The sequence below is a fragment of the Alnus glutinosa genome, chromosome 8 (genome assembly GCF_958979055.1).
Source record: "Alnus glutinosa chromosome 8, dhAlnGlut1.1, whole genome shotgun sequence".
NCBI classification, from domain to species: domain Eukaryota; kingdom Viridiplantae; phylum Streptophyta; class Magnoliopsida; order Fagales; family Betulaceae; genus Alnus; species Alnus glutinosa.
In genome coordinates, this window is record NC_084893.1 from 1054810 (window position 1) to 1066520 (window position 11711).

Below are 11711 nucleotides of genomic sequence, written 5' to 3' on the forward strand. Positions count from 1 at the left end.
TTCCAAAGCAGCAGGAGCAATGGATCTACATATATCAATATGTATCAGTTCTAGGACATTCTCACTTCTCCCATCCTTTTGTTTTCTAGTTTTAGAAGTAAACTTTCCTTTAACACAATCAACACACATCAAAATCAGAAAAATCTAGGTTAACAAGAATTCCATCTTTAATCAACCTTTTCATTCTTGGCCTAGAAATATGTCCCAAACATCAGTGCCACAACATAGAGGAAGTCTCAATGTCCCTACTACGCTTGGAACCAACTACAACATTCACAGAAGGAGCATTAGAAGAGAAATGATATAAAGAAGGCCATGTATAAACCAAAACAGAAATAGAGATAGGTTTCTCCTAATAGAAGGTACAAAAGCAGTACCTTTTAGATCCAAAAAATGCCCAGAGGCCAAAACAAGCTTTGCGGTACCAATGTGTTCAACTTCAACCTTCACACTGTTTCCCATGTTCACCTTCAACTCCTCATTACTTGAATTTCTGGTATTTTTTAATTCGTGCAAGGAATTTGTAACATGAATATTTGTACCAGTATCCAACCACCAAGTGTGAGAGGGCACATCAACCATATTAGACTGAAACACACTTGCACCAATTCAGTCCTCGATAGAAATTTTGATGGCTGATAATGGGAGAGATAGATCTTGATTTCCCAAAGCTGAGAACATCACAACAAGACTTTATTATGCATGTAAAAACAAAAGCATGCACTCATATAGTCATCATATTTTTCATGCTAGAGTTACATGCACAATAGACTCTTACGCAAATTGTTTATTTCAAAATTTTATGCTAGTTCCACACACAATGAACTCGTACACATGATAAAGCAAAATAATTAAATACAACGACTTAAGATGACCTGTTATCGAGAGGATAAGACTTAGTCATCAAGTGCAGAGCATTTAATAATTTCTTTACCGTCCTAAGCATCATACCAAAATAATGATTTGCCGATATGGCAAATCAGTTATCCGTATGGACCTCAGTAAAATTGCAGTTCACAAAATAATCACCCCAATTTATCATGATTAGTCTCACGATAGGTGAATACATAATCAATCCAAACCATTAGTCTTATGCACAAGAGCATTATCCATATTGCACTAAAATTTTAATAAAAATAAAAAACCCAATTATTTGTCATGATTAGTCCCACAATAGGCGGGTATATAACCAATCAAAATCATCTTTTGATGTACAATATTGTTTCATTGTAGTAAGGGATTTAGGATTTTTGCAAACAAAACAACAATAAAATAAATAAATATATAAAGGATAAACAAGTCTATGCCATACACATATCCCATAGCACAAAATTTGAAATGCAAAAAAAAAAAAAAGTTTTCCATTTCTGGCACACATTGTTAAAGAAAAAAAAAAAATCCTCAAAGACCAAGAAAAAACATAGATGAAAGTAAATTACAACGTTCACTACTGCAGTGTGAACATTCATACACGGCGGCATAGGACTTCAATTTTTATTTTTATTTTTATTTTAAAAGGGGAAAACTTTCAATACTACAGCGGCATAGAACTTCCTTAAAAAAAGTTTATCACAGAACGATGAAGAAGAAAAGCAACTCAACACAGCCACAAATAAAAACAAATTGGCTCTGATACCAATTGTTAGAAATAATCCATATTAATCTGTCTTACTTCATAGCATCTGAAGGAACAAGATATAAGCGTACCTTCATTGTTTGATGATGAGTTTGCCATCTTCGATTTTCCAGCCATCGTCCTGTTTGTAGTGTGGGTGGATGAGTCTAGTCTCTCAACCATAATTTTCAAATGACCTAATGAAGTCTAATGGGCCAACTCCATTTATTTATAGGGTGAGAGTACATGGCTTCCTCAATTGGTTACATTAGTTACATAATAGGTCTAGCCCATTATGGACCCAAAATAAAAAGGGACTATGCTAGTCCACCCAACAGGAGTAAATACTACATTATATACTTTGATTATTGCCAGTTCCTGACCGTCAAATGTGGTTGCATGATAAATGCTTGCCTGTTGAAAAAAAGAAGAAGAAGAAGATTGCATAACAAGAACATGTAACCCAATGTAATTATTGAAACTAGAACATGATGTAGGTTTGATCAGTAGAGAAATTAAAGGTAGCAGTTCACTCTACATATATACTTCTTTTCCAGTTGAAATGGGACCATTAATATCATGAAATACACCATAATTCAGCATCTAGCTTGTAGATAATCATACTAGTTCTAGAACAGATTATCTCATTGTATGTTATTATCTTTATCATTATCTTTAGTTGTTAAGTGTTAGTGGTAGGATACATCTCTATAAGTTTACATATCTGTGTAATCCTATATAAACTCATTGGGTTGATGAATAAAGTAAGCAAGAATTAATTATATCAACTCTAGTAGTTGTTTTGGGAGGTGTTAGAGTTCGTCAAACTACCCTAATTAAATTATGAAGGTCTTGGATTCCTTGAATTATCCTACCAAAATCTATCTCATTGTTACTTTTTCATCCCACGTTATGTAGGCACGTAATACAACTGTTGCAAGAGTAGTATGATAGAAAACATATTAGGTGTCAATTAGTTTGAGAGAAAGATAATTCTTTAAGCACGAATAAGATATAGGGTCGTTCACGCATATATATATATAAAATGTCACTTTTTATCAAAGGCACCTTTTCATTGATACCCAATCAATTAAAACACCAATTAAAGTCCACTTAATTTTGAATTTAAATATTAGGACTCTTTAGCCCAAGCCCAAGTGCGTTCTTGTCAACTGTGGTCCACATATGGCCCAATTATATAATAGGTCCTAACAAAAACAATTTTTCCATAATACTGTTAGAGAGATTGACATTTGGTAGTCTTATAATGAGATTATAATATAACATGTTAGGGCATCTCTCAATAGAGGAAGCCAAGAAAAGCAGTTTATTTGCAACGTATTATGCAGCAGTATATGAAAGGAACATTTTCCATTAGTTCAGAGGGCAATGCTTAAAAACTAATATAAAAAAATGAGAACAATTAGCCTAGTAGTGTTGTGTTATGATATGAATGATCATGGTGTCCTACGTCCATCACTTTGCACCAAATTAGTTTAAGTTCATATGATCACTTTAGTTGAGTCCTTGTTATTGTTAGTTTGCTTGTTATCGTTAGTTTGAATTGCTTGAGTCCTTGTTATCTTTAGTTTGAAAGATTAGTATGAGTCATCATTGTAGTTTGAGTCAGGTTATTAGGTTAGTTGTTAGCTGATTAGTGGGAGTCTATCATTTGTTATTTAGTTTGAGTGGATGCTTATCACCACTTAGTTGAGTTGAAGTAGGAATTGTTTTAGGCTGTACATGTGGATCAATCCTATAATGCTATGTCATCTATTTAAAGAGGAGAAGTCATGAATAAAAATCCTAGAAGAATTATCCCAAACCTTGTGTTTGAAAATGTTTACGTTCTCTTTAATGAATCTAAAGGGTCTAGGTTCTCTTAAAACCGAACAAATTATCCCGTTATGTGTTAGAGAAATCATTCACGTATCATTTGATATCAAAGCCAGGTTGCTCAATGGCTGATGAAAGTGAAGATCGGTTCGATCAACTATGTACGAGTATCATAAAAATGCTCGAAGACTTCATCAAGCATTCAACGGAGCAGCTAAAGAGAATGGAAGACGAACTAGACAATCGGGTGCCTACGGAGAATAGTAGAATCGAGGAGAAATCCGATGAGCAAATGGAAGAGATAATGCTAAAATTAGCTGAATCCCAAGACCTAACCTCATTGCCACAGATCGTGTCAACTCCATCCACAAAGACCCCCAAAGTCCAACTCCACATCCGTTATGGCCCAACATTTTTTGAAGATCCCTTTGGCGATCTCACAACAGATCGGGTCTGTTAGAGAGTACCAATTACAATTTGAACAACTGCTAAACCGTGTTGTAAGGATGTCTATTCCGAGCCGTCGCCTTTCACCATCAAAGATGCAAGATCATCAAGCCAAAGTATTGTGTTTAAAATGTGACGACAAGTTCGTTCCAGGCCATTGAGCCCAGTTTCATTCAAGACTAAAATTGAAGAGGCTGGTTGGAGAAAACGAAAAGTTGCCTAAAGCACGACTGCAACGGAAACAATTAAAATTATTGGCCTTGTAGATGCAACGTGGGAGAAGTACAATGTCATGCAACAACAGTTTCCACCAATTGTCCTTGAGGACAAGGACACTTTCAAAGAGGGTGGAATGTTACTATATGGATGATCATGGTGTCCTACGTCCATCACTCTACACCAGATTAGTTTAAGTTCATATTACCACTTTAGTTGAGTCCTTGTTATTGTTAGTTTGCTTGTTATGGTTAGTTTGAATTGTTTGAGTCCTTGCTATCTTTAGTTTGAAAGATTAGTATGAGTCATCACTGTAGTTTGAGTTCAGGTTCTTAGGTAAATTGTTAGCCGATTAGTAGGAGTCTATCATTTGTTATTTAGTTTGAGTGGATCCTTATCACCATTTGTTCTAGGCTGTACATGTGGATCAATCCTACAATGCTATGTCATCTATTTAAAGAGAAGAAGTCATGAATAAAAATCATCGAAGAATTATCCCAAACCTTATGTTTGAAAAGGTTTAAGTTCCCTTTAACGAATCTAGAGGGTCTAGGTTCCTTTAAAACCAAACAAATTAACTCGTTACTTGTTCGAGAGAAATCATTCATGTATCATGTTGACATCTAAAAACAGTAGCGTTGATTAATTAAGAGCTAATTGTTCTCATTTTTATTAGGTGTCACCTTTATATTTTCTACAGACTAACATAAACGAGCAGGCAAATTGATTGCTAACCTATTCATTACAACTACTAATTCATAGGGCCCTTTCCTCTTTTCATATGTTAGTTGTCAAAATTTTGCTACATAGTATCCATCAACTAATAATTACCACCAGCCTCATATTCACAACAATCAGATTTCTAAAACATAACCAGTACTCATGCATGGATGGCTTATAAACACAAAATATTCCAAACGAATAAATTGGATTCTTTTATAAATGCCTAGGATAATAGCTAACAATTGATGAAAACAAAACTATTTCGAAGGAGCTCAGAATGTAGTGCAGATGGTAACCTATCATGCCCATCAAAAAAAGAAAAAGAAAAAGAAAAAGAGAAATGCTTGATTGTACACTCACATCATACTCCTATCCCACCCTTGTCTTCGTGGACCAATATATATATATGTGTGTGTGTGGTGGTATTGTGGTATGTGTTGAAAGGTGGATGATTGAGAATAATGTGATTGAGTTGTGGTTGTTGGCACTTGAATATGAGTTTTGTGATAATGATTGTTATGAGTACTTGTATACAAGGTAAGTCTAAGGTATGTGGTTCTAGCACTCGTGTATTTGTTTGTCCTACGGGTATGTGGCTTTACGGGAGGTGTTGTAAAAGGTAAGTTTAAGGTATGTGGCTCTAGCACTCGTGTATTTGTTTGCCCTGCGGATATGTGGTTTTACGGGCGGTGTTGTAAAAGGTAAATCTAGGGTATGTGGCTCTAGCACTCGTGTATTTGTTTGCCCTGCGGGTATGTGACTTTACGGGCGGTGTTGTAAAAGGTAAGTCTAGGGTATGTGACTCTAGCGCTCGCGTATTTGTTTGCCCTGTGGGTATGCAGCTTTACAGGCGGTGTTATGGTAAGCCTAGAGTCGTAGCTCTAGCACATGTAAGTTAGTATTGAAACAATGATAATATATAAGTGTGTGATGAATAGCGTGACTTGTACTTGATAAGGTGTTGTTGCATGAACTTAATGATTTGTGAATATATAACGGTGTTGATCCTTGCATGCATTTTTGTTTGTGTATATTGTATACTTAGTGAGTTTTATACTACTGAGGCATCGGTACTTCTTATTGAGGCGGTGAACTCACACCTTCACCTATATGGATGTGGTTACCACCACAACCGTATAGATGGAGCTTCTTTGGATGCAGGAACTGATGATGTGGAGAATGACTCCGTTGCACACTATGTGGAGTACTATGACTAAACACGTCGCTTGAGTAGTAGGGGTGTCGGACTTGGATTGTCCCTTTTTGTATATTTTGTATATGGTTAGTGTGACTTGTAACACGTAGATGTAACCATTCTTTTGTATGCATAATTTATGCTTAAGCCTTAAACAGATAGACATTAATTAGCTCTTTTGTGTAATAAACAGTTTATGATTATGATGTTGACTTTCGCAGTTAAATTTTGTATTCCGCTGCATTTATTATGTAACTCTGATATATCAGGTATATGTTAAGGAATGTGTACTATGAGTTAGCTTAGTGACACGTAGTCATGCCACTGTGATGACTTATTTTTTTTATAAAAAAAAAAAAAAAAAAAGGGTCGCCACGATCTGATATTGGTAATGTGTGGATGTTGTGCTTGGCACAGTGTAATCTCGAATTTCATGGTATTTGGTCACCTAACCGCACATTGTTTTGACTTCATTTAATCGAATATCATTATGATTCGCATGGTTCCCGATACCGAGGAGAAAAAATACTTAAGTAAGGCATTTAACCGACAAAATCTTTTAGCAACTCCGTATTAGTGCCGTACCTGACACTTTTACTGTGCGTATACCTTTTATATGCTGACTTGTACTATTGGGGAAGGATTATCCCCCAACAGTAGTGACTCAGGGAAAAAGAAGAAGAAGGATACAGTGGGTTGAGGCCTCTTCGGAATTAGCTCTAGGCTTTTCCTTTTGTGTTCTAAAAGAAATTATAATTTGGGCATTTGGATGGGAGAGTTAGAGTTTTATTTAAGAGGGATGGGAGCTGAAAGATTGGATTTGTTGTCCTAAAATTTATGAGCGGTAGAGTAAAGAGATGTATGTTGTTTTGTTGTCAATTAGCTGATTATGCTATAAATTTTAGGGTCTATGATTGTTGAGAAGTGTTTTGTGAGAGAGAGAGAGAGAGAGAGAGAGAGAGAAGGAAGGTGGAAGGATGATATCGGCGAGTCCCCGGCCTTGCAACAGAAGGCTGGTAGTAGCAAAGAAGCGAGCATGCGACGGCGGCATGGATGAGAGTTGGCGTGGCGAAGAAGCGAGAGAGCGGGGTGGTCGGACTCGACGAGGGAAGAGAAGGAGAAGAAACAGAGAGGAGATACTTTTTTTATTATTAAAATAAGGATTGGGTGTCTACAATAACTCCCTATGTATAGGGTTATAGGGAGTTACTGTAGATTCCCAATGAAGTTATCTAAATATAAGACATCTGCTGTAGAAGTTTTTTGATGTTTTTTATGAAATTTTCCTAAATACAGGGAAGGAAACCAATATACGAAGACTGATGCTAGTGCTTTTATGGAGAAAAAAAAAAAAAAAATCATAGCTCTGTAGAAAAAAATTACAATTTTTTTTTTTTTTTTTTCAGCAGGGGCCACAGCTAGCCCTACTGGCCCAAGAACAGATCCGCCAATGCGGTTAGATTGTTAATTAAAACTTGTCTTTCTATTTTGCGAATTGCTCGTCACAGATCGAGTTTTCTCTGCCTTTTCTTTTTCTTTTTCTCCAAGGCCAATCAATAGGCATTTAAATATCCGTAAATATCAAATCAACTAGATCAAAAAATAGTTCGAAACACATTATAACTTGGACAGCACATATTTACCTGAACTTCACCAAAATTTTCTTCCCAAATCAATGAATATAACCACAAACATGAAACTTAATCAGGTTCTCGATGAAAAATTCAGTGCCACATATATATAAGAAGAAAGCATAAAATTTCATAAAATGGACCATCTTCAACTACAATTATTTCGCAGCAACCCCCAAACAGGTGAAAAAGAAAAATTGCACGAGAACAAGGAACGCAAACAGAAAAGGAGCTATATATATATATATATATACCTCCGAGGGCGAAGGTCGAATGTGATCGGCGAACCTCTGAGAGGTTCCGATTCGAGAGGCCATGGAAGCCCTCCATGCTCCATGAGCGTTCCCTCTTTCAAGCGTTGTTGACTTCTGAATTCAAAAGAAGATGAGTGTTAACAAAAGTCTTGTTGAGCTTATATATATATAGTATATATATACAAAAGAAACCTACGGGGTGGTTACGCAGATGTCAGAATATCCTTTCTCTTGGGGGTACCATAGGTGGGCCTTCTTGTTCATTCATTATATATACTCCGGCCTCCGGCTCCAGGTGGGGGCTACGATAACTCAAGGTTGAAGGAGGCGACTGTCATGTGCTCAATAATATAATTTAAAGTATTTTTTCAATAATATATTTAAACCGTGACAATCACTTTATTACAATAATATTCAGCTCAAAATAAAGGAAACCATAATATTAATATCCAAGACAAGAAATGAGATCCATGACAAGCAAACACACTTTTTTTTTTTTAATGAAAACTTTATAAACCAAACACAACCAGCACACACACTGCATCCAGTCAATAGTGGAAGTCTGGAACAACATCCACCCAACAGGTAGAAGAAGAAAAAAACCACATTACAAACCAACACACGTTGCTTACAAAATAAAAACAAATTAGACAAAACCATCGAGGCTCGATGTTCGTCTAATTTATTGGAACAGATCGATTCACGTTCGCTGCAATCAAAATGAAACATAACAAAAACCAAGGAAAAAGCATGTTCGGTTTTTGTCTAATTTATAATTGGAGCTCCAAAAATCTGAAGACATCCTTTGCGAGAGACTCCAATCATGAAGACCCTTGTCCCTGTCCCTCTCTTACAATTCAGCTCATAAATTGTTATGGCATCTCCTACACTTAGCTCCTGCGCTTGAGCAAACCGGGTCCAACCTCGGGTGAGAAATGCTTTTCCACCAGTCGTAAGAAAACGCATTGGCCAGCGCTTCATACGAACATCATAGACAATCACTTCACTTCCATTTGCTGGGGGGCAGAATCTGGGTGCATGTTGCTTTGGTAAATAAAGCCTATAACTTCCTTTTCTCTGTACATCAGCTGATGATAAAATCTTCTGAAACACCTGTTCCGGCTGGTACTTGCTGTACATACATTTTGGACAGTCTTGTGTGTTCCCATGACCTTCACATGGACGAGGCCATGCTGAATCTGCATCTCCTGCTGTTGCAGCCATGGCGGAGTTCATATAAATCTTAAAGCTAAACGGAACACTCTTCAATGTTTAACGGAATGGTTTGTAACAAGTTAATCAGATTCACGTGTACATAGAGGAGGCGGTATATACAGACGATTTTGGGAAAAACTCGTCAGGCTTTCGTAAACCCTGAAAGTGACATGTATTTTTGGAAGTTGGGTGCTTCTAAACCCTGAAATTTCAAACCCTGGAAGCCCTGAAAGTGACATGTTGTGTTTCTGGAAATTTCTAAATTTCAACCCCTCCGCCCACCAAAACACATTTGATCGACCGCTTTTCCAAACCAAAGTCGCGCGTCTATATATGCAGGATTTTTTTAAAGGAAAATTATCCAAATACATCCCTTAACCATCTCATTTTCTAATTTATCATTAGATTTATAACACTCATATTAAATCTCACAAATTTTATAGTGTATTTAAAACTTAGTTACATGTAAATCTATAAAAAATGTACTTGTATCATTTCTCTAATTAATTAAATCACCGCTTATTTTGAAGTCAAGTTTATAAAAAAGAGTAAATTTAATCAATATTACTATAACACTCTCCCTCCTCCGCAAATATATATGGTTTCAATTTAATCATTTAATCAATATAACATTAATACTCTCCTCACGTGTGAGATTAAACTCTTTCTTAATAAGTGAGGTCTAACCTGTAGAATATTTAATTTAAATGAAAAATAAACTATAGAGTTTGAGTTCGAACTCAAAACATTTAAATCTAATATCATTTTAAATTATAATTTTTTTTTTCTTTCTAAAACCTTAAACTAATAAGAAATAGTAAATTTAATATTTAATCAACATTACTTTAACGTACACTCCAATAGATGCTGATCTAAGTCACCTGCTACTATCCAATCAATTAACACATTTTTTTTTCTAAGCGGCCTTTCAATTAAACATTGATGAATGTTCCGTTTATCTGTACAGATCGGCTTAGGTGTTCTAAAAAAAAATTACAGCATGTTTGCTATAATTTTTTCAATCGTTCAGATTGAATTTTACTCTTTTTTTCTTTTTTATGAAAAACTTGAAATTTAATTTGAACCGTTAGAAAAACTCAGCACTTATTGTAATTTTTTTAAAGCACCTAAGCCTAGTCCATCTATACAAATTAAACCCCTCACAGACGGCTTTTTCCAAACCCTTTTATATGTGCACCTATACAAGATAAATGTTACACACATTCTTACTCATATATTTTTAAATGCACACTCTCTAATGTGTATGATGTGAAAATCACTATTGAATTTTAAATTCAAGAGTGGTGAATATATTCAAAATCTAATAGTAACTTTTACTGTTACGTCAGAAAATATGTACTTAAAAATGTAAAAATGAGAAGAGGTAGCATTTCTCCCTGTACAAACCATGCAACCACCTCCCCAGTTGAAGCCTGAAGGTGGGTAGTAGTGTGCCGAACGGGCGCTCTCTTAGCCAAGTCGGCATAATGACAAGTGTTGTCCTAACCGTTCAAAATGGTGGTGAACATTGACTTCAAAAAAATAAATAAATAATAGTGCTGAACATACTACACATGAAAAACAAAAGTTTGACAAATTCTATTCTCAGCGATGATTTATATCATATATATAAATCCATTAAAAGAATTTAATGAAAGGATCAAATCATATAAATCTTACAGATAACTTCAATGTGGTTAGTACGTAATTACATTTGAATCGTGATCGACATGTCTGTGGGGTTTGGAAAATTGGAAGGAGAAGACGTTTTCCAAAACCCACGCAGTTGAATTTTCAAGGCTTTGCCGAGCAGAAGTGGACGTCACTTTCAGACGTCGCCCTCCAAGAGTACTGGTGGGATCCATTAAGATGCCTTTGCGTTGATGACATATTTGTGTAACTTTTTTGTTTTTCTTCTAAATAAATGAGAAAAGAGGTTACAAAGAAGGGTCTTTACCACTTTGGATTCGAACGGAAGAAAGAATGGGAGAATCCTTGGAAATACTACCAAAAAGATGATTGGTAGCGGCCCACTTACCTAAAGCATGTGCCCTAAAGTTGGCACTACGAGAAACCTTCAAAGCCTTCCAGCTTTTAAAGGAAGAAAGAAGAACACTAGTATCTGAAATAATATTACAAAAACACCAAGAAACAAAAGAAGTAGGACTATTAATAGTTAAGATCACCAGCAGAGAGTCTCCCTCTAGAATAATATCAACATAACCCAAAGTAGCTACTAACTGGATAGCAAGTAAGGCAGCAGACGCTTCACCCAAAAGAACATCAGAGCAGTAAAGGTGCTGGGTTGCTGCCAAGATAATAGAACCAAAAAAATCTGAAATGGTGGCAGCTGCAATAGAAAAAGATCCCCTAATAGTGACATCAAAATTCCCTTTAAAAGGTCCAAATAATGGAAGAAACCAAAGAGAAGGTGAAGACTTATTCTTTCAAGCCAGAATGTGCTTATCCAAGGTAAACAAAATCTGATGCAGAATCTTAGAAGGAGAAGGAATTACAGCATCATGAATCAACCTATTTCTAGAAAACCAAATAAGATCCATAGTAATTGAAGCAAATAA

At 35.8% G+C, this 11711-nt stretch overlaps 1 long non-coding RNA gene across 1 annotated transcript; it reads right to left on the reverse strand.

Annotated features, from left to right (window-relative positions):
* Nucleotides 1-249: 249 nt before the first annotated feature.
* Nucleotides 250-8047, reverse strand: LOC133874651 (uncharacterized). The gene is made up of 3 exons (XR_009901342.1): nt 7918-8047; nt 1708-2029; nt 250-671 (listed from the first exon to the last, which is right to left on the reverse strand). It is a non-coding gene; the product is annotated as an uncharacterized LOC133874651 (long non-coding RNA).
* Between the last annotated feature and the right edge of the window lie 3664 nt (nt 8048-11711).